This window comes from Carcharodon carcharias, chromosome 7 (assembly GCF_017639515.1).
Source record: "Carcharodon carcharias isolate sCarCar2 chromosome 7, sCarCar2.pri, whole genome shotgun sequence".
Classification (NCBI taxonomy): domain Eukaryota; kingdom Metazoa; phylum Chordata; class Chondrichthyes; order Lamniformes; family Lamnidae; genus Carcharodon; species Carcharodon carcharias.
Window position 1 is genome coordinate 153,673,588 of NC_054473.1, and position 22,827 is coordinate 153,696,414.

The window sequence follows — 22,827 nt, forward strand, 5'->3', positions numbered from 1 at the left end:
CCCCCTTCACCTCTCTCTCTCTCTATCTCTCTGCCCCCCACACACACACCTTAAACCAGCTTATATTTCAACTCTTTCTTGGACTCGAACTCAAGTTCTGTCGAAGGGTCATGAGGACTCGAAACGTCAACTCTTTTCTTCTCCGCCGATGCTGCCAGACCTGCTGAGTTTTTCCAGGTAATTCTGTTTTTGTTCTATAATTACTACAGCTTGTTAACTTGTTTAAAATGGTTCGGTATTTCCAAGGATTGTGTATTATGATTGTTGATAAGGTCTTTGTAAATGCCTTAAATAAGTTAGATGAGAAAGACAAAGATAGACTTTGAAAAACAACTTGCAGATAATAAAAAGGTGGACAAACATCCTGGAGGGAGGTGCAGAGAGGGATGGTGATCGCTGATCTGCTCGTCGAGACCACAAAGGCCGGGGGGGGTGGTGGTGGTGAATGGGAGGGGAAGGAAATTGATCAGATTAGTCCCTATCAAGGGTGTTGGGTGGGAAGGGTCCACAAGAGAACGGCTGGAGTTGCTCTCTATAATGAGGCAGTGATGAGTGCCTTAGTTAGGAGACACCAAGAGAGAAATGGCTAATAAGATTCTACATTTAGGTAAGGCTAATTTCAATGTGATGAAACACAGGTTGTCCCACAGGAAACTGAGCAAATCCTTAAATGAGTAAAATAACAGTAGATCAGTGGAAGGGGTTCAAAAAAGAACCTGTGATACAGAACCATTTTATGTCCCTAAAGGACAAGAGTTATACTTGCCAAGAGACAGCCTAAAACAACTAAAGGAGTAAAAGACGTCATAAAATGAAAAGATAAAGCATGCAAAAATAGCACCGATCCTGGCAAAAGAGCAGCAAAGGATGTCAAAGCAGATAGGGGTGCATGAAAAGAAACCTGCAAGAAATGAAAATAAAATGGCAGATATGATAAATAATTACTTTGTATATGTGCTCACAGCGGAGGAAGAGGTCTGCATGCCGGACAACCCCAAGAAGAAGGTGAGAACATTGCAGATGCCCTAACTGTAATCCTGTAAAGCTCTCTGGATTCAGGAATCATTCCTTTAAAATGGAAAATTGTATATGTTACTCTGCTATTTAAGAAAGATGAGAAAGGGAAAATGGAATTATAGACCAGATATCCTAGCATCTGTTATTGGGAAATTACTAGCCTATTAATAAGGATAGAGTGACTCAACAGCTTGAACCTTTTCAGTTGATCAGAGAAAGGCAACATAAATTGCGAAGGGGAATCATGCCTGACAAATCATTTTTTTTGAAAGGTGATTAAATTAATGAACTGGGGCACGTTTATGGATATTACTTATAAAGACTTCTAGAAGGCATTTGAAAGTCCCTGACGAGAGACTGTTAGCTAAAGTTGAAGTCCATGGAATTGAAAGCAAATTATTGACCTGGTTAGGAAATTGGTTAAGTGCCAGGAGACAGAGCAGGGATAATGGGCAGGTACTCTAAATGGGAGAATGTGATTCATGATGTCCTGCAAGGATCTGTGTTGAGGCCTCAACTAGTCGCTATTTGTTCATGACTTAGATGATAGAATAGAAAGCCACACAACCAAATTTACCAAAGTTACAAAGATAGGCAGTATTGTAAGCAGTGTAGATAGATGGAAAATTACAAATTAAAATATATTGATAGATTAAGTGAAAGAACAATATTGTGGCAAATGGATTTTAATGTAGGCAAATGTGAGTTAATCCAATTTGAACCTACAAAGGATAGAACAGGGTACTTTAGTGAAAAGCTAGAAACAGTGGGGCCCAAAGAAACCTGGGGATCCGGGTTCACAGATTATAAAAATACCATGAAGAGGTACAAAAAATAATCTAAAACGTTAATGGAATATTGGCTTTAATAATCTAAAGGAATAGAATACAAAGGATTTGAAGTCACGTTCCAGCTATTCAAAGCCCTGGTTATACCACCCTCTGAGTACTGTGAGCAGTTCTGGGCATGACACCCGAGGAAGGGTATATTTGGCCTTGAAGAGAATGCAGTGTAATTTACTAGAATGATATCTGGACCCCAAGGTTAAACTAGCAGGAGACTAGGATTGTATTCCTTGGAATCCTGAAGGTTAAGGGATGATTTGAAGGAAATTTTCAAGATATCAAGGAGGACGGATAGGATAGTTTGGGGTATTTGGGAATCTAGGGCTAGGGAGCATCGTCAGAAAGTTACAGCCAGACTTATCAGGAGTGAAATTAAGAAGCACTTCTTTACTAATTTGGCCATTTGTCCTGCATCCCAGCTTGCATGGCCGCAATGGTAGACCCACTGTCAAGGTCTACCCCCCCCACACACCCTCCAACAGCTTTTAAAAGGTTTGCCTGTCTCCCCTGCCCACCCAGCTTCCCCAGTACCCCACCCCCATCCCTGTGCCCCTTAATTTATAAAGTTGGTCACCCTGAAACTTTCTTCTGCAATTAGCAACTAATGCTAGATCAATTGTTCATTTTAAATCTAAGAATGATAGATTTTTGTTAGCCAAAGGTATCAAGGGATAAGGGACAAGTGCAGGTATATGGAATTAGATTGCAGATTAGCTATGATCTCATTGAATGGCAGAGCAGGTTTGAGGGAATAAATGCCTATGCTGTGTTCCATTGAGGGAAGCTTTAAGATTATCTAAGAGGGAGTCAAGTCTGGGACAAAGGCGGGAGAGTAGAAAGTGTGAGGAGTACTGAAGTGTTGGAGTAGGGATTTGGGAGAACAGAGAGCCTGAGAAGGGAGAAATAACAGGATGTACAATGGCTGGATTCTATCATCTAAGTCATGAACCTGTCAAAGACAGGTAAAGAAAAGAAAAAATGGGGCAAGTCAAAGTCTTTGGCTTGGGTCTTGAGCATATAGGCGAATGGAAACAAGGAATCTCAAATTACATAGGTATTGTTACATAACGAGATTATGATAGATATGTCCTGGTACTAAACAGGGAATGGAGAGGAAACAATAGGACACTGTCCAAAGATAAAGTCAGAGATCCCATGATGGGATAAAGTTGCATCGAGAAATGGATGTCCAGGGTTGGAGATCAGTGCAGAGGGTGAGTGAATGCAGAAGCTATTTGAAGAGTAGAGTATCGGAGAATGCGTTGCTGGAGGTATTTCTGTAGGAAAGAACCAGGCGGTTGGCAGAAAAACAGTGGCATAATTGGAGATCACCATAAGATTCAGGGGTGGCAGGGAAATGGATTACAGCCCAGGAGGATGAATTTCTGACCAGATGGTTGAATCTGAAAAATCAATATAAAAGTCAAAAGCTCAGCAGGTAATGGCAGCACTGTGGGTGTCAGAAGAGCTGTCCCACAGATGAGTCAGGCAACAGCCTGATAAAGCCGCACTCAGAATCATACCTTAAAGCCAATGTCCCAGATTTCTCAATTACCGTTCCTGAGTATTGTTATGGGGGAATATAGGGGTACATTAAGAACTTATTGAAAGGGAATGGACTACTTAAAATATCCAAGCAGCCAGTGCCTACAAGTACAATTAAAGGCCAGGCTGGACAGAGAGGAATCTGAACCTTGCACACCCTCAGAGTCTGTGACCATCAGCAAGGCCAGGCCGAACAGAAAGGAATGCAAATATGATAGATTGGGTGTCTTAGGAGTCAGACTATAGCCTTAGGTTGAAATACAACCAAGATTGGGTCTGTTTATAGCGGATAGGGAAAGAACAGTTGGTCCTAGTTGAGGTGGGAGGGAAGGTCTCCGCCGTGGGTGAAAGTAGGGATAGACGATGCCTATACCTTGGTATCTTTTTTACCAGAGAGATGTCTGTTTAATGTAAACCTTATGTTAACGAGATCGGAATCTGGAAACTGTTCTTATACGTGATCAATAATGTATAAATATGGTGAGCACTTGTAGTTTAGCAGAGTGCTATCTCAAGCTAAATTGGGATGGTTCTCTCCTTGCAATTGCTCGAATAAATGATCGTGACCTGTACCTGAGACTCCTGTGGTCTATTTGTCAAAGTGACCACAAGAGTTTGGCATAGTCGGCAGGATACTTGGATCGGATCCTCGGGACAGCTCTGCAAAGTGCGTGAGTATATTTATTTACCACCCGTAGTTAGTACAGTAAGCCTACCCGAGAACGGTCCAGTCAAGTGTCAAAGAATCGGGAGCAGGACTCAGGACAGGCAATAGGAGGTGCCAGGGTAGGAGGCGGAGCTGTGCAGGTGGGCTAGCGGTGCCAAAGCCGCGCAGGAAGACCAGACCTCAGTTAAGAGGAGGCGGAGCCATGCTGGTGGGTTACGGTTTGAGATATAACCTTAGCCAAAGCCACGCAGGGAGACCAGACCCCAGTGCAATAAGTGAAACCACACATACCACAAGTAACGAAGTTGTTAGGGACATGCGAACGCACTGCGCAGAGATAGACAGGGATAAGAACAGAATGCCATCAGGGAACAGAATAGCACTATGAAACTTGACTGCGGACCCGCGGACTCCATTACGAGGTTCATAGCGGAACAGCAGTCAAACCTAATTACAAAGATGCAGAAGGAGGGGTGGAATCCACAGGAAACCCCCGGAGAACAAAAACAGTGGTGGGTAGAACTAAAAGGATAAGGAAAAGAAAGGGCTGATGGTTACTATTACCTTGTATAATTGATCTAAGTTACAAGAGCTGCTTGTGCTGAAGAGAGAGAGAGAGAAAAAAGGGGGTACCCCAAGCGAGTTAATAAGCACTGACAGGCAGGAGCAGGGGAAATGTGAGCTTTTGTTAGTTTGATGGTCCCTTTAGGTGGAGCCTTCAAGATCCCTTTATTTCCCCCACTGCTATTTGAAGTTGCATTTAGAATATGAGAATTTTAAGTCGTTAAGTTAAGGATACAGGAATATAAATACATACCTCTAAATATATGTTTGTTTGTGTGCAAGGAAGCATTTGTATGTGAGCTTTAATGTGTTTTCTTCCGTAAATTGTCATTTATGTGTGTAGTTCAGCACTTTAGGGTTGAAAGCCCCATGATAGATTAAAGGAAAAGTATACCAAAACATTCCAAAGTTTTGAGTATAAGGTTTGAGTTGAGATTTCTGGCAAAAAAAATCACAATTTGAAGGTATCATAAAGCTAAACAGGGTTAGATGGACCAAACTTTGTACCACCCCCTTGCAGACTAGTATCACCAGCTTCCAAGCTGATTGGGGTTGATACATACAAGTTACATTAACTCATACGAGTTAGTATTCTAAAATTCTGAGGGGAAAAATTACCTGAAGTTCTAGGGAATGGGATTCTGGGAAAACCAAAAGGCATAAACACACGGTCTAGGTGATTCCAATGGAAAAAAAGGGGTTTCTTTTGAAGAGATGAATTAAATATGAAAGGAAATCTGCATCCCAACAGCACTGTTTTTTGATGTTGGGACAAGGCTTGAGGTATAAAGTGCAGTGTAGTTTAGAAGATTACTTTTGAATCACTAGGATGCTATCTAAGATAAAGAATGTGTCGATAAACATACGGGAATTATAGCTTGGATACAAATCAATACACATAAGAAAGAGGTTGTTTTAATTTTGATAGCATAAATTACATTTCTTACAAAGTTTAAAATTTGAGGTTTGGTCCTGATAATTTCTCAAAAGGGAATTTTCATTTGAAAAGGTTTGACAACATTTGGCACTAATTCAAATGCTGCAAGCTTTTGTATTTTATGTCTGTTCCCAAAATATGAAGTTAAGCTCAAGACCTTGACAAAATTTGGCAGAAATCCAATTTTTGGCCTAGTTAATGAATCTGGGATAATTCTAAAAGAAATGGGTTAGTCACAATTTAGTGGGTTACTTTTGAAACAATAAAATGTTGTTTGAGAAGAAGATAAGGAACATGTCAATGCCTGATTTCTGTTTTAAAACTGTTACGAGAAAATTTTATTTAACTTAAAGTCTGTCCAGGCAACCTGAACAAGATAAGTTGGTAGCTGTTGCATTTGTAAAATGTTATGAGGCAAATAGGAGAAAGAGTTAGGGAAAGAGGACACCGTATACGAATTGTTTTAAGGGAACTGAATTTGAGAATCTGGCCATCAACTGAGACATTGGAAACGCACAGGGGGAGATAAGCAAAGATCTAGAGACAGAGATCCTGGTTGACACGGAATAGTTAATACGACCTAAAGAGCAAGGAAACATTATAAACTATCAAGGCAATATAGAAATGACCTCAAAAGAATCTTAGGATGATCATGGTCAGGGGAAAAAAAATTAGAGGTAAAACTATGTGGAATCTATAGTTCAGAAATTGAAATGTAAGGAGAAATAATACTTAACAACAATTTACCACAAGATGGATAGAGGTAAAGGGAAAGCTGGAAAAAGGCTAAATAGATGTATTACTGATTGTATTAATATGCCTGCCAGCTACAAAAAGTAAGACCACAGGATTAACACTATGATGACAGACAGAGTTAAGCAGCTCCCAGAGAGAACTATCACTGGAAATGAAGATACTGAGCCATTGAAAGATAGGATAAGAAGGTGCATTGTAGAATTGTGTCAGCAGTGTAAGGAATTGAGGTCCGACATGGGACAGCAGCAGGAGACAGTAGACTGGAAGGAGTGGAGGGTGCCTATCCAGATGGATTCAGATCAGGCAACTCATTTCACAGGAAAACTCATTAAAGAAATGTATACATTTAAATATAAACAGAAATTCCACATTCCCTACCAGCCACAGAACTCGGGGATGGTGGAAAGGATGAACCAAACAAAAAAAAAAATCCATCACAAAAGCAATTCAACAGACAGGGAACAACCCAATATTCTAATTAGGGCTACCCCAAGCAGGACCACCATGTTCATCCCATTTGAAATAATGACAAGGAGAGCAATGCAGTTTCCCGAAGGAATCATAGTAGGAGTGGGAGATGTAGGACCACTAAAAGGAAGGATGCGAGACTATGTGAGGGAAATAAATAAGCAATTGCATGAGTTAAGGAAGGAAGTCAGAGACCAACAGGTGATTAAGGATATGCAAACAGGCAAATCCAAAAAACAACAATGGACCCCTGACCCCCAAGAGGGGAATAGTTGATGGTCAAGCTGAGCCTGGAGCGAACAGGCATGGACCACACGAGGTAATTATGACAGGTGATACATGCGCACTTGTAGATATGAAAACGGGAAGTAAATGGAGGCATTACACACAGTTAAAGATACATGACAATTGACGAAGCAGTAACCCGGAGAACGGGAGCCGATGTTAATGTCTCCACAGATCTACGATCCTGGTCGTGGGCGTATCAGTGCTGGCAACAAGGTCGGGGATCATCACTGCTCATCCCACACCGCAGGAGGAACTTTGGTACAGCACGTACAGTGCCGAATGCGACACGCAACAGGGAATGATAAATGTAACAGTAGGAGAACAAGTGTTTTCGAATTGTAGTAAGGGTTTGCTTCAGATCGGGCGCGGGAGGTCCACCACTATCCAGCCACCTCTCACGTCTACTTCCACAGTCCGAGTAGAGATAATTGAAGCCCCTCAAACCACACCGGCTGACCCACCTTGTCCAACTATGCATCCAGGACCGACAAATGGTTTGGTACTGGTTAATCAGAAGTTTTGTATGATAATGTACACCACGAGCTGGTATCCGTTAGTCTTGAACATATCCGGAATTGCCCCGCCTCTGTGGTTCTCAACCCATATTCAAGCACTATATACAGCTCGAATGGGCGCTGATGACTGAAGCCTCTCAGTTCAATGGCGAGATGCGATTAGGCTTGGGAGGGAACTGCGTTAAACGCAGCCTGATAAATGATGCCGCTACGATATTCAATACAAGGACATCAGTGGTTAATTCAGAACCTGGCAATTGTTGACTAGAAAGTCCAGACCCTGAGCTTTAAGCTTAAGGAGATTTTAAAGCAGGATCAGGGAATTCATAGCACCCAATTAAATATAGACCAGGACGTGACACGATTAATCCAAAGGCTGGCTACTGTGCTCAAAAATCATGCGGGGACTATCAACAAACTAGTTGAAATAGGGAAAAATATTTCAGACGAAGTGAGCAGAAATGATGTTTGCAGCACCTATGGATCTTGGGCACTGGAACAAACCTGAGAGAATTTAAGACAGATTAATGAAGGGGTAGTTCCTTTATGGGTAACTAATGAGCATTTATTTAATCTTTCACGACACAAGGATCATGACTTGACTGGTTGCCAGCTCAGAGGTTTAACACGTCTATATAGAATGAATGTTGAATGTATAGTTTATAGCAATATGCTAATAGGCATTGTATTAGTAATACTTGTCATACCTATGTCAACACCCGGCAGGACATTATATAGAGTAGAAAATATTGGGGTTATACGGGGGGATTGCTATATTAAGTACCACGATATTCCACCATATGCAGTAGACATAAAAGGAAAGGCTAGGCCAAGGGCCAAATGGGGGACTGTTAGAGGGGAATATAGGGGTACATTAAGAAATTATTGAAAGGGAATGGATTACTTAAAATATTCAAGCAGCCAGTGCCTGCAAGTACAGTTAAAGGCCAGGCTGGACAGAGAGGGATCTGAACCTTGCACACCCTCAGAGCCTGTGACCATTAGCAAGGCCAGCCCGAACAGAAAGGAATGCAAATATAATAGATTGGGTGTCATAGGAGTCAGACTGGAGTCTTAGGTTGAAAAACAACCAAGATTGGGTCTGTTTATAGCAGATAGGGAAAGAACAGATGGTCCTAGTTGAGGTGGGAGGGAAGGTCTCCGCCGGGGGTGAAAATAGGGACAGATGATGCCTCCACCTTGGTACCTTTGTTACTAGAGAGATGTCTGTTTAATGTAAACCTACATGTTGACGAGATTGGAATCTGGAAACTGTTCTTGTACGTGATCAATGTATAAATATGGTGAACACTTGTAGTTTAGCAGAGTGCTATCTCAAGCTGCATTGGGATGGTTCTCTCCTTGCAATTGCTCAAATAAACGATCATGACCTGTAACTGAGACACCTGTGGTCCGTTTGTCAAAATGACCACAACAGTTTATCCTGACCATTAGCAGAATAGACCCATCACAAGTGGCAACACAGTGGTATGCAGTGAGGGTGTCCTCAGCATTGACTTTTTTAACATTTATTTCTTTTACTGGATGTAGGCATCACTGGCTAAGCCCACATTTATTGACCATCCCAATTGCCCTTGAGAAGGTGGTGGTGAGCTGCCTTCTTGAAATGCAGCAGTCCATGTGGTGTAGGTACACCCACAGTGCTGTTCGGAAGGGAGTTCCAGGATTTGACCCTGCAACAGTGAAGAAACGATGATATATTTCCAAGTCAGGATGGTGTGTTGCTTGGAAGGGAACTTGCAGGTGGTGGTGTTCCCATGCATCTGCTGCCCTTGTCTTTCTCGGTGGTAGAGGTCATGAGTTTGGAAGGTGCTGGCATAGGAGCCTTGGTGAGTTGCTGCAGTACATCTTGTAGATGGTACATACTGCTGCCACTGTGCATCAGTGGTGGCGGGAAAGAATGCTTAAGGTGGTGTGTCGAGCTTCTGGGGTGTTGTTGGAGCTGCACTCATTCAGGCAAGTGGAGAGTACTCCATCACGCTCCTGACTTGTGCTGCATGGCAAACAGGCTTTGGGGAGTCAGGAGATGAGTTACTTGCCGCAGAATTCCCAACCTCTGACCTGCTCTTATAACTACAGTATTTATGCAGCTGGTCTAGTTCAGTTTCTGGTCAATGATAAACCCCCCCCCCCCCGCCCCAAAGGATGTTGATAGTGGGGGATTCAGCAATGGTAAAGCCATTGAATTTTAAGGAGAATTAGTTAGATTCTCGCTTCTTCAAATATGGTCATTTCCTTGCACTTCTGTGGCATGAATATAACTTGACACTAATCAGCCCAAACCTAAATCTTGTCCAGGTCTTATTATATATGGGCACGGTCTGCTTCAGTATCTGAGGAATCGCGCATGAATGGCACGCTGCAAACATCCCCACATCTGAATTTTTTTATTCTTTCATAGGATGTGGGCATCGCTGGCTAGGCCAGCATTTATTGCCCATCCCTAATTACCTTTGAGAGGGTGGTGGTGAGCTGCCTTCTTGAACCACTGTAGTCCTTGCCATGTAGGTATACCCACACTGCTGTTAGGAAAGGAGTTTCAGGATTTTGGCCCAGCGACAGTGAAGGAATGGCAATATGTTTCCAAGTCAGGATGGTGTTTGGCTTGGAGGGGAACATACAGGTGGTGGTGTTCCCAAGTATCTGCTACCCTTGTCCTTCTAGGTGGTAGAGCTCGCAGGTTTGGAAGGTGCTGTCAAAGGAGCCTTGGTGAGTTGCTGTATTGTATCTTGCAGATGGTACACACTACTGCCACTATGCAACGGTGGTGGAGAGAGTGAATGTTTGTGGATGGGGTACCAATCAAGCGGGCTGCTTTATCCTGGATGGTGCTTAGCTTCTTGAGTGTTGGAGCTGCGCTCATCCAGGCAAGTGGAGAGTATTCCATCACACTCCTGACATGTGCCTTCTGGATACTAGGCAGGTTTTGAGGAATAAGGAGGTGAGTACTCTCCTCAGAGTTCCCAGCCTCTGACCTGCTCTTGTAACCACAGTATTTATATTGCTGGTCCAGTTCAGTTTCTGGTCAATGATAACCCCCAAAGTGTTGAAAGTGGGAGATTGAGCAATGGTAATGTCATTGAATGTCAAGGGGAGATGGTTAGATTCTCTCTTGTCGAGATGGACATTTTCTGGCACTTCTGTAGCGTGAATGTTACTTGCCACTTACCAGCCCCACGTTGTCCAGGTCTTGCTGCATATGGGCACAGACTACTTCAGTATCCGAAGAGTCGCAAATGGTACTAAACATTGTGCAATCAGCAGCGAACATTGCCAGTTCTGACCTTATGATGGAAGAAAGCTCATTGATGAAGCAGCTGAAGATGATTAAGCCTAGGACACTACCTTGAGAAACTCCTGCAGAGCTGAGATGACAGACCTCCAACAACCACAACCATCTTCCTTTGTGCTTGGTATGACTCCAACTAGTGGAGAATTCTTCCCCTGATTCTCATTGACTCCAGTTTTGTTAGGGCTCCTTGTCGCCACACTCGATCAATGATGTCAAGGGCAGTCACTCTCACCTCACTTCTTGAGTTCAGCTTTTTTGTCCATGTTTGGCTGTAATGAGCTGAGTGTCCATGGCAGAACCCAAACTAAGCGTCAGCAAGCAGGTTATGCTATGTGAGTGCCACTTGATAGCACTGTTAGTGACACTTTCCATCACTTCGCTGATGATTGAGAGTAGACTGATGGGGCAGTAATTGGCCTGACTGGCTTTGTCCTGCTTTTTGTGGGCAGGACAGGCCTAGGCAGTTTTCCACATTGCCAGATAGATGTCAATATTGTAGCTGTACTGGAACAGCTTGGCTAAGGACGCAGCTAGTCCTGGAGCACAAGCCTTCGGTACTATTGCTGGAATGTTGTCAGGGCCTATAGCCTTTGCAGCATCCAGTGCCTTCAGCCATTTCTTCATATCATGTGGAGTGAATCAAATAGGCTGAAGACTGGCATCTGTGATGCTGAGGGCCTCAGGAGGGGGCTGAGATGGATCATCCACCCAGGACTTTGGCTGAAGATTGGTGCAAATGCTTTAGCCTTGTCTTTTGCACTGATGTTCTGGGCTCCCCCATCATTGTAGATGCTGATATTTGTGGAGCCTCCTCCTGTTAGTTGTTTAATTGCCCATCACCATTCACGACTGGATGTGGCAGGATTGCAGAGCTTAGATCTGATTTGTTGGTTGTGGGATTGCTTAGCTCTATCACTACTGCTTTCGTTGTTTGGCAAGTCCTGTGTTGTAGCTTCACCAGGTTTACACCTCATGTTTGGTATGCCTGGTGCTGCTCCTGGCATGCCCTCCTGCACCCTTCATTGAATCAGGGTTGATCCCCCTGCTTGATAGTAATGGTAGAGTGGGGGGTGTGCCAGGCCATGAGGTTACAGATTGTGGCTGTATACAATTCTGCTGTTGCTCATGGTCCACAGCGCCTCCTGGATGCCCAGTTTTGAGTTGCTAGATCTATTCAAAATCTACCTCATTTAGCATGGTAGTGCCACATAACACAATGGAGGGTTCTGTGCCCTTGCCAACCTCCCAGGTCAACTCCCTGACACCACCTCTGGTGATGGTGGTGTCTGGACATTGTAAGGTTTATTTCATTAGTATGACTATGTCAAGCTGTTGCTTGACTAGTCCACAGGACAGCTTTCCCAATTTTGGCACAAGTCCCAAGATGTTAGTAAGGAAGCCTTTGTAGGTTCAACAAGCCTGGTTTTGCTGTTGTCATTTCTGGTGACTAGGTCAATGCTGGGTGATCCATCCAGTTTCATTCCTTTTTTTAGCAGATTTGGTGCAACTGAGTGGCTTTTTCAGTAGGCATTTAAGAGGCAACCACATTGCTGTGGGTCTGGAATCATATGTAGGCCAGACCAGGTAAGGACGGCAGATTTCCTTCCCTGAAGGGCATTAGTGAACCAGATGGGTTTTTACAACAATCAACAATGGTTTCATGGTCACTATTACTGAGACTAACTTTTTAATTCCAGATTTATTAACTGAATTTAAATCCCACTAGCTGCCACAGTGGGATTCAAACATATGTTCCCAGAGCATTTGCCTGGGCCTCTGGATTATTAGGCCGGCATCATTACCACTCTGCCACCACCTCCCCTTATGATGCAGGGAAGGTCATTGACGATCCTGATCAGATCATTTCGAACTGTATATCACGCAAACTCATGAACGGGCCTAAGGCCGTCACTTCCAGCCCTGAAAAAGTGCCCTGTTTACCTCAAATTACCCTGGAAAGGCAAGTTATTTCAAAAATTTGAACAACAGGTGAAGCCAGCTACTATGCAGTAGCAGCACGAGTGGTATTCACCACTAACAAGGTGCTGCTGTCAAGCCAAAAAGACATTCTGCCTAACACACAAATAAGTAATGTGGTATATGAATTTCAGTGCCAGTGTGATGCTAGGTATGTAGGCCATATATCCCAAAGACTGGCGGATCATATCAAACAACATGTCTCAGCCACTATTCGCAACCAGCAATGTACAGACTGTACACAACCACCCATGCTTGCAAAACTCAAAACACAGTGTCCAACATTAGATGTGATTCTGTGATTGGACGACATTTGCTAAATAATTCTCAATGTGCTAAGAATCGCGCTGACAACCAATTTAAGATTGCCGGTCGGGCTCACAGTGTGGCACATTTGTATACACAAATGTAAGCTACATATATTAATACACAGGACCCTATTCTTTGCAGACAGGAAGAACATGTACATACATTGCAACTGTTTCAGCGAAATAAAATAAGTGACAGCCATTCGCTGATTCATTCCTCATTGTCAAGCTGCCTGGTTTAAATTTCAAACAATGCTTGGGAGTTAACTGTCTGTCACCATCACTGGTGCATTATCCATGGCAGCACCTCTAATAATTAGAGTCCACTTGCCAGCCAACTAGTACACTCTTCTCGTACAGTATAAATTGTTGTTTTCCCCTTAGATTGGTGTCCTGATGAGTGCAAGACAAAAAGCTTCAACATGTTTCTTTTTTCAGCAATAATTAGTCCTCTGTTGTAGCCTCACCAGGTTGCCACCTCATTTTTAAGTATGTCTGGTGCTGCTTCTGGAATGCCCTTCTGCACTCCTCATTGAACAAAGGTTGATTCCCTCAGCTTGATGGTAATGGTAGAGTGGGGGATATGCCAGGTCATAAGGTTACAGATTGTAGTTGTATACAATTCTGTTGATGCTGATGGCCTACAACGCCTCATGGCTGCCCAGTTTTGAGATCTGTTTGAAACCTCTATCCTATTTAGCACATTGGTAGTGCCTCACAACATGATGGAGGGTATTCTCAATGTGAAATGGGACTTCATTTCCACAAGGGCTGAGCAGTGGTCATTCCTACCAACACCATCATGGACAGGTGCATCTATGACACATAGATTGGTGAGGATGATGTCAAGTAGGTTTTTCCCTCTTGTTGGTTCCCTCACCACCTGTTGCAGACCCAGTCTAGCAGCTACGTCCTTCAGGACTCAGCCAGCTTGATCAGTAGCGGTGCCAAGCTACCTTTTGTGATGGACATTGAAGTCCCCCAACCAGAGTACATTCTGTGCCCTTACCACCCTCAATGCTACCTCCATTTGGTGTTCAATATGGAGGAGTACTGATTCTTCTACTGAAGTGGAGGGTGGAAGGAATGATATTTAGCAGGAGGTTTCCGAGCCCATGTTTGACCTGATGCCATGAGATTGCATAGAGTCCAGGAATCAATGCTGAGGACACCCGGGGCAACCCCATCCTGTCTGTATACCACTGTGTTGGTGGGACAGCACATATCCAGGGATGATGGTAGTAGTGTCTGGGACATTGTAAGGTATGATTTGTTGAGTATGACTATGTCAGGCTGTTGCTTGACTAGTCTGGGACAGTTCACCCACTTTCGGCACAAGCCCCAGATGTTAGTAAGGAGAACTTTGCAGAGCTGGGAGTGGCATTGTTATATCCAGTGCCTAGGGCTTCATTCCTTTTTGGCTTTTTAGTAGCTTGATACAACTGAGTGGCTTGTAAGGCCATTTAAGAGTCAACCACATTGCTGTGGGTCTGGGGTCACATGCAGGCCAGACGAGGTAAGGACAGCAGATTCCTTCCCTATAGGACATTAGTGAACCAGATGGGTTTTTACAACAATCAATAATGGTTTCATGATCACCAATACTAAAATCTGATGCCCTCCCTCCAACATCAATTCTTGCCGGGTGGTTAACAGTGAGGTTGAGTGTCTTGAGCTGCAGGAAGATATAGATGGGATGGTCAAATGGGCAGATAGGTGGCAGAAGGAATTTAACCCTGAAAAGTGTGAGGTGATACACTTTGGAAGGAGTAATTTGACAAGGAAGTATTCAATGAACAGCATGACACCAGGATGTTCTGAGGAAAAAAGGGACCTTGGCGTGTGTGTCCATAGATCCCTGAAGGCAGAGGGGCCATGTTAGTGGGGTGGTGAAAAAAGCATATGGGACACCAGCCTTTATCAATCGAGGCATAGATTACAAAAGTAGAGAGATCATGTTGGAGTTGTATAGAACCTTGGTGAGGCCACAGCTGTGTGCAGTTCTAGTCGCCACATTATAGGAAGGATGTGATTGCACTGGAGGGGGTGCAAAGGAGATTCACCAGGATGTTGCCTGGGATAAAACATTTAAGTTATGGAGAGAGGTTGGATAGACTTGGGTTGTTTTCGTTGGAGCATAGAGGACTGAGAGGCGACCTGATCAAGGTGTACAAGATTATGAGGGGCATGGACAGGGTGGATAGGGAGCAGCTGTTCCCCTTAGTTGAAGGGTCTGTCACAAGGGGACATAAGTTCAAGGTGAGGGGCAGGAGGTTTAGGGAGGATGTGAGGTAAAGTTTTTTTACCCAGAGGGTGGTGACAGTCTGGAATGCACTGCCTGGGAGGGTGGTGGAGGTGGGTTGCCTCACATCCTTTAAAAAGTACCTGGATGAGCATTTGGCATGTCATAACATTCAAGGTTATGGGCCAAGTGCTGGTAAATGGGATTAGGTAGGTAGGTCAGGTATTTCTCACATGTCGTTCAGACTCGATGGGCTGAAGGGCCTCTTTTGCATTCTGTGATTCTGTGTTCAATCCTCCTATTCCTATGCTCACTAAAACATGGCACTGGGAGTAATCCAGAGATCACTGCTCTTGAAGTCCTGCTTTTTAATTTCCATCCTAACTCCCTAAACTGTGCTCTCAGGACCTCATCCCTCTTCCTACCATGCCATTGATACCAATGTGGACCATAACCTCTGACTGTTCACCCTCCCCCAGAAGTATGTCCTGCAGCTGCTCTGTGCCCTTGACTCTGGCGCCAGGAGGCAACACACTATCCTGGAGTCACATTTACTACCTCGGAAATGCCCGTCTGATCTTGTGACTATGGAACCCTCTATCACAATTGATCTCCCACTCTTCTTCCTCCCCTCCTGTGCAGCTGAGCCACCCATGGTGCCCCAGACTCTGTCTGCACTCCTCTGAGGAACCATTGCCTTCACCAGTATCCAAAATGGAAAACCGATTAGCAGGCAGGATAGACTCAGGGGACTCCTGCACCACCTGCGTGGATCCCTTGAACTTCCTGGCAGCCACCCATTCCCTCTCTGCCTGCATGCTCTTAACCTGTGGTGTGACCACCTCCCTAAATGTGCTATCCACGTAGTTCTCTGCCTTGTGGATGCACAACAGTGACTGCAGCTGCCGCTCAAGTTCCGAAACCCAGAACTCAAGCTTCTGCAGCCGATGACACTTCCTGCAGGATGCACACTCCACTCAGCCAAGCTGACCTGCCATACCCTAACTTTAATAACCATTCATTACAATCAGAATAAGTAGAATAACTTACCAGTTACTGCCAATCAGCTTCTTCACCTGTAGCATGGTTAGAGCCAGGTACTGGAGGCTGAGGAAAGGTAGAAAGAGAAAGGAGCAGCTCCTTCCCCTCTTCATCAAATTCCCTCACTCACCAAACCCCACTTTAATGCAGCCCATAGCAGCACTCAGAATCACAGAATTGTTACGGTGTAGAAGGAGGCCATTCGGCTCATCGTGTCTGCACCGGCCCTCTGAGCATTTTGACTTAGTACCAATCTCCTGCCTTTTCCCCATAACATTGCACATTGTTTCTATTTAGATAATCATCCAATTCCCTCTTGAATGCCTCAATTGAACCTACCTCTGCCACACTTCCAAGCAGGGTATTCTAAACCCTAGCTCCTCATTGTGTGAAAAAGTTTTTTCTCGCTTTGCATTTGGTCCTTTTGCAAAGCACTTTAAAACTGTGCCCTCTGGTTCTTGATCCATTTATGAGCGGGAACAGTTTCTCCCTATCTACTCTGTCCAGGCCCCTCATTATTTTGAAAACTTCTATCAAGTCTCCCCTCAGCCTTCTCCTCTCCAAGGAAAACAGTCCCAACTTCTCCAAAGTTTCCTCATAACTGAAGTGTCTCATCCCTGGAACCATTCTTGTAAACCTCTTCTGCACTCTCTCCAATGGGTACACATCCTTCATATAGTGTGGCGCCCAGAACTGTACACAATACTCCAGTTGAGGTCTAACCAGTGTCTTATATAAGTTCATCATCCCTGCTCTTGTACTCTATGCCCCTATTGATGAAGTCTAGAATACTGTATGCTTTAAAAACAGCTCTCTCTCCCTACCTGTTCTGCCACCTTTAATGACTTATGCACATATACACCCAGGTCTCTCTGCTCCTGCACACCCTTTAGAATAGTATCCTTTATTTTATACTGTCTCTACATGTTCTTTGTACCAAAGTGTATCACATCACACTCCTCCGCATTGAACTTCATCTGCCCCCTATCTGCCCACTCCACTAATGTGTCAATGTCCTTTTGAAGTTCTACACTGTCTTCCTTACAGTTTACAATTCTCCCAAGTTCTGTGTTGTGTGCATACTTTGAAATTGTCCCCTGCACACCATGATCTAGATCACTTATATATATCAGGAAGAGCAAGGGTCCTAATACCGACCCTTGGGGAACTCCACTACAAACCTTTTTCCAGCCCAAAAAATACCCATTAACCTTTACTCTGTTTCCTATCCCTCAGCCAATTTTGTATCCATGTAGCTACTGTTCCTTTTATTCCATGACCTATAACTTTCTTCACAAGTGTGTTGTGTGGCACTGTATCGAATGCCTTTTGGAAGTCCATATGCACATCAACAGCCTTGTTCTTAGCAACCATCCCTGTTACTTCTTCAAAAACTCCAGCAAATTAGTTAGACATGATTTTCCTTTAACAAATCCATGCTGACTCTTCCCATTCAATCCAAATTTTTCCATGTGACTATTAATTTTATCCCGAATAATCGTTTCTCGATGTTTCCCCATCACCAATGTTAAACTGACTGGTCTGTAATTGCAGGGCATATCTTTACAGCTTTTTTTGAACAAGGGCACAATTCTCCAGTCCTCCAGCACCTCCCCCGAATCCAGGGAACATTGAAAGATTATTGCCAGTGCCTCTGCAATTTCCACTCTCACTTCCTTCAATATTCTTGGATGCATCTCATCCGGTCCCAGTGCCTTATCAACTTTAAGTACTGACAGCTTATCCAATATCTCCTCCTTATCAATTTTAAACCATTCTAGTGACTGAGTTTCCTCCTCTGTCACCTTGGCCTGGGCAGCATCTACTTCGTAGGTAAAGACAGATGCAAAATATTCATTTAACACCTCAGCCATGCCTCTTGCCTCTGTGTAAATCCCCTTTTTGGTCCCTAACCCTAACCCCTCCTTTTACTACCCTTTTATTATTGATGTGCTTATAGAATACTTTGGGATTTCCTTCTATGTTAGCTGCTAGTCTTTTTTCATAATCCCTCTTCTCATATTTGCTTCTTCACATCCCTTTTGAACCTTCTGTATTCAGCTTGGTTCTCAATTGTATTTGCTACCTGACACCTATCCTAAGCACAGTTTCTTCTTTAAGAAAATCTCCATCTCTTTTGTCATCCAGGGAACTCTGGGTTTGTTTGTCCTACCCTTCCCTTTTGAGGGAACATATGTTGACTGTGCCCAAACCATCCCCTCTTTGAAGATAGCCCATTGTTCAGCTACTGTTTTTCCTGCCAACCTTTGGTTCCAGTCTATCCGGTCCATCTCCATTTAAGTCTGCTCTCTGCCAGTTGATTATTCTTACTCTGGGTTGACCAATGTCCTTTTCCACCATAATCCTAAACCTTATGAAAAAATGATCACTGTCCCCTAAATGTTCCCCCACTGTCACTTGATCTCCTTGGCCAACCTCATTCCCAAGAATCAGGTCTAGCAGTAACTCCTTTCTTGTTGGACTGGACACATATTGCTGTGGGAAATTCTCCTGAACACATTCTAGGAACGCTTGTCCCTCACTGCCCTTTATACTACCACTATCCCAGTCTATATACGGGTAATTAAAGTTCCCCATTATAACTACTCTGAGGTTTACATGTCTCTGTAATTTCTTTGCAGATTTGTCCCTCTATATCCTTCCCACTAGTCTGTGGTCTATACATTACACCAAGCAATGTAATTGCGCTCTTCTTATTCCTTAGCTCTAGCCAAATCGATTCTGTCCTTGAATCCTCCTACACATCCTCTTTCTCCAGTACTGCAATACCCTTCTTAACCAAAAACGCCACCCCTCCTCCTTTTTTCCCTTTCCTATCTTTTCTGAACACTTTGTAACCAGGAATAATTAGCACCCAGATCTGCCCTTCCTTAAGCCAGGTCTGTTATCACCACAACATCATAATCCCACAAAGCAATCTGTGCCTGTAACTATTAACCACACTCCATGCATTCACATATATGTAGTTTAACCCTGAATTAGACTTCATTACTTGCTCCCTTACTCTGACTCCATCTATTAACTTACTATTCCCTATTTTGGTGCTTTCTGCCTCTTGCAACATTCTGTGCATCCTGGTATTACTTTCTAATATTCTCTCCTGGTTCCCACACCCCCGCTGAGTTAGTTTAAGCCCTCCCCAACAGCACTAGCAAAATGACCCTCAAGGAACTCAGTCCCGACTCGGTTCAGATGCAACCCATCCAGCTTGTACAGCTTATTTCACCTCTTTTCTATTTTTACTTAGTTCTGTTGAAGAGTCATACAGACTCAAAACGTTAACTGTGTTCCTCTCCGTAGATGCTGCCAGACCTGCTACGTTTTTCCAGGTTTTTTTTTGTTTCAGCTTGTACAGGTGCCAGTGTCCCAGGAATCTAAAGCCCTCCTTCCTGCACCATCTTCCCAACCATGCATTCATCTGTCTTATCTTTCTATTTCTGTACTCAATTGTACGTGGCACTGGGAGTAATCCAGAGATTACTACTTTCGAGGTCCTGCTTGCTAATTTTCTACCTAGCTCCCTAAATTGTGATTGTAGGACCACATCCCCCTTCCTACCTATGTTGTTACTACCAATGTGGACCACGACCTCTGGCTGTTCACCCTCCCCACAAGAATGTCGTGCAGCTGTTCTGTGACATCCTCGACCCTAGCACCAGGGAGGCAACAAACCCTCCTGGAGTCACATTGACAGCCACAGAAACGCCTGTCTGCTCCCCTAACTAAAGAATCCCCTATCAGTACTGCCCTTCCACTCTTCTTCCTCCCCTCCTGTACAACAGGGCCACCTATGGTGCCATGGGCTTGACTCTTGCTGCACTCCTCCAAGGATCCATCACCCTCACCAATATCCAGAATGGAAAACCAGTTAGTGAGCTCTGGGGACTCCTGCACCACCTGTCTGTTTCTCTTGGACTGCTTGGCGGCCACCCATTCCCTATCTGCTTGCTTGCCCCTAGCTTGCAGTGTGACCACCACTCTGAACATGCTATCCAGGTATTCTCTGCCTCACGGATGCACCTCAATGACTCCAGCTGCTGCTCAAGCTCGGAAACGCGGGACTCAAGCTTGTGCAGCCGGTGACACTTCCTGCAAATGAGTGCTTCTGGGTCACGAGAAGTGCCCACGACTCCCCACATGCCACAGGATGGGCATTCTGCTTGGGCTGAGCTGTCCTGCCATGCCTTAAACTTTTAAAATCGCTTAAACTTTTGAATCCTACTTAATAAACCTTACCAAATAGTACGGTTCCTTCTTCATTATAAACCTTAGGAATAGAATAAACCTTTAACATTTACTAGATACTCACCAGATACTTACCAGATGGTTATCTTCTTCTTCAACCAACCAAACTGCTTCTTTCCTGTGACGTCAGAATTTGGGGGTTTTTTCAGTCTCCCTTTGAGCTCAGCGCGGGACGGTTCCAAGCGGCTGACAGGTCCGCCTCTCCGACTGCTCTCCCCAAGGGTGAGTGATGTAGGCTGTGCTCCCTGGGCTGTATTTATTCTCAGCCTGCTCTGTGTATCTCCTGCAAGTCCACCTCTCTAACTGCTCTTCCTGCAGGTCAGTGAGTGAGGTTTGCACTCCAGTGCAGACAAGGTAGCACTGAAGATGGCCCCTTTTCATAGCCCCTGATTCAAGCTTCTGAAAACCAGTTCAAGCCAGTTATCTAATTAACCAGCTGTAGCTGCTCAGGGCAGGGGGGATCAGCATGTCAGTGCAAGTGACAAAATTGAAGTGTGTGCAGCCATCTTCAGCAAGAAGTGTCGAATGGATTATCCATCTCGGTCTCCTCCTGAGGTCCATAACATCTGAGACGCTAGCCTTCAGCCAATTTTAATCTCTCTACAAGATATCAAGAAAGGGTTTAACACACTGGATACAGCAAAGACTATGCACTGTGATAATATGCTGTCTGTAGTGCTGAAGACTTGTGCTCCAATACTAGTTGTATCTCTTGCCAAGTTTTCCAGTACAGTTACAACACTGGCATCTACCCAGGAAAATTGCCCAGGTATATCCCATTTGCAAAATCCTATCTGGGCAATTACCAACCCATCATTCAACACTCAGTCATTAGCAAGGTGATGGAAGGCATCATCCACCAATAATGCTATCAAGCAGCAATTACTTGGCAATAAACTTTTCACTGATGCTCAGTTTGGGTTTTGCCAGGACCACTTGGCTCTATCTTTTTCACAGCCTAGATCCAAACATGGATAACAGGGCTGAATTCCAGAGGTGAAGTGAGACTGGTTGCTCTTGACATCAAGACAGCATTTGACCAAGTGTGGCATAAGCAGCCCTGAAGCCAATGGAAATCAGTGGGAAAACTCTGCACTGGCTTGAGTCAGCAAAAGGAAGATGGTTATGGCTGTAAGAAGCCAATCATGTTAGTCCCAGTACATCATTACACGAGTTCTTCAGGGTAGTGCTTGAGGCCCAAGCATCTTCAATTGCTTCATCAATGACCTTCCCCCCCATCATTAGAACAAATGTGGGGATGTTCGCTGATGATTGCACAATGTTCAGTTCCATTTGTGACTCCTCAGATAATGAAGCAGTCTATGCCCAAATGCAACAAGACCTGGACAACATTCTGGCTTTGGTTGATAAGTGGCAAGTGACATGTGTGCCACACAAATGCCAGGCAATGACCATCTCAAAAAGAGAGAACCTAACCGTGTCCCCTTGACAGTTGATAATATCATCACTGAATCCCCCACTGTCAATATCCTGGGGTCACCTTTGACCAGAATCTTACCTGGCCTAGCCATATGAATACTGTGGCTACAAGAGCAGGTATGAGTCTGGGAATTCTATGGTGAAACAACTCACCTCCTGATTTCTCCAAGTCTGTCCATCATCTAGAAGACACAAGTTAGGAGTTGGAATACTCTCCGCTTGCTGAATCAGTGCAGCCCAACAACATTCACGGAACTAATCATCATCCAGACAAAATAGCTTGCTCGATCAGCACCCCGTCCACCACCTTAAACATTCACTCTCTTCACCTCCAGCACATTGTGGCAATAGTGCATACTGCAACAACTCACCCAAGTTCCTTCCACAGCCCCTTCCAAACCTGTAACCTCTATTGTCTAGAAGGACATGGGGCAACTGGTGTGTGGGAACACCTTCACCTGCAAGTTCCTCTCCAAGTCACACACCTTCCTGACTTGGAACTATAATAACCATTCCATCACTGTCGCTGGATCAAAAACCCCCTCTCTTAACAATGAATTCAAAAAAGTGGCCCTTTCAAGAGCAATTAAGGATGGACAATAACTCGCCAGCCATACCTACATCCATGAACAAATAAA

The 22,827-nt window shown here is 44.2% G+C and overlaps 1 long non-coding RNA gene across 1 annotated transcript; it reads left to right on the forward strand.

Moving 5' to 3' along the window:
* Window positions 1-961: 961 nt before the first annotated feature.
* On the forward strand, window positions 962-7,380 carry LOC121279776. Its single transcript, XR_005943493.1, has 3 exons — window positions 962-1,005; window positions 4,010-4,074; window positions 7,259-7,380. It is a non-coding gene; the product is annotated as an uncharacterized LOC121279776 (long non-coding RNA).
* The last annotated feature ends 15,447 nt before the right edge of the window (window positions 7,381-22,827 follow it).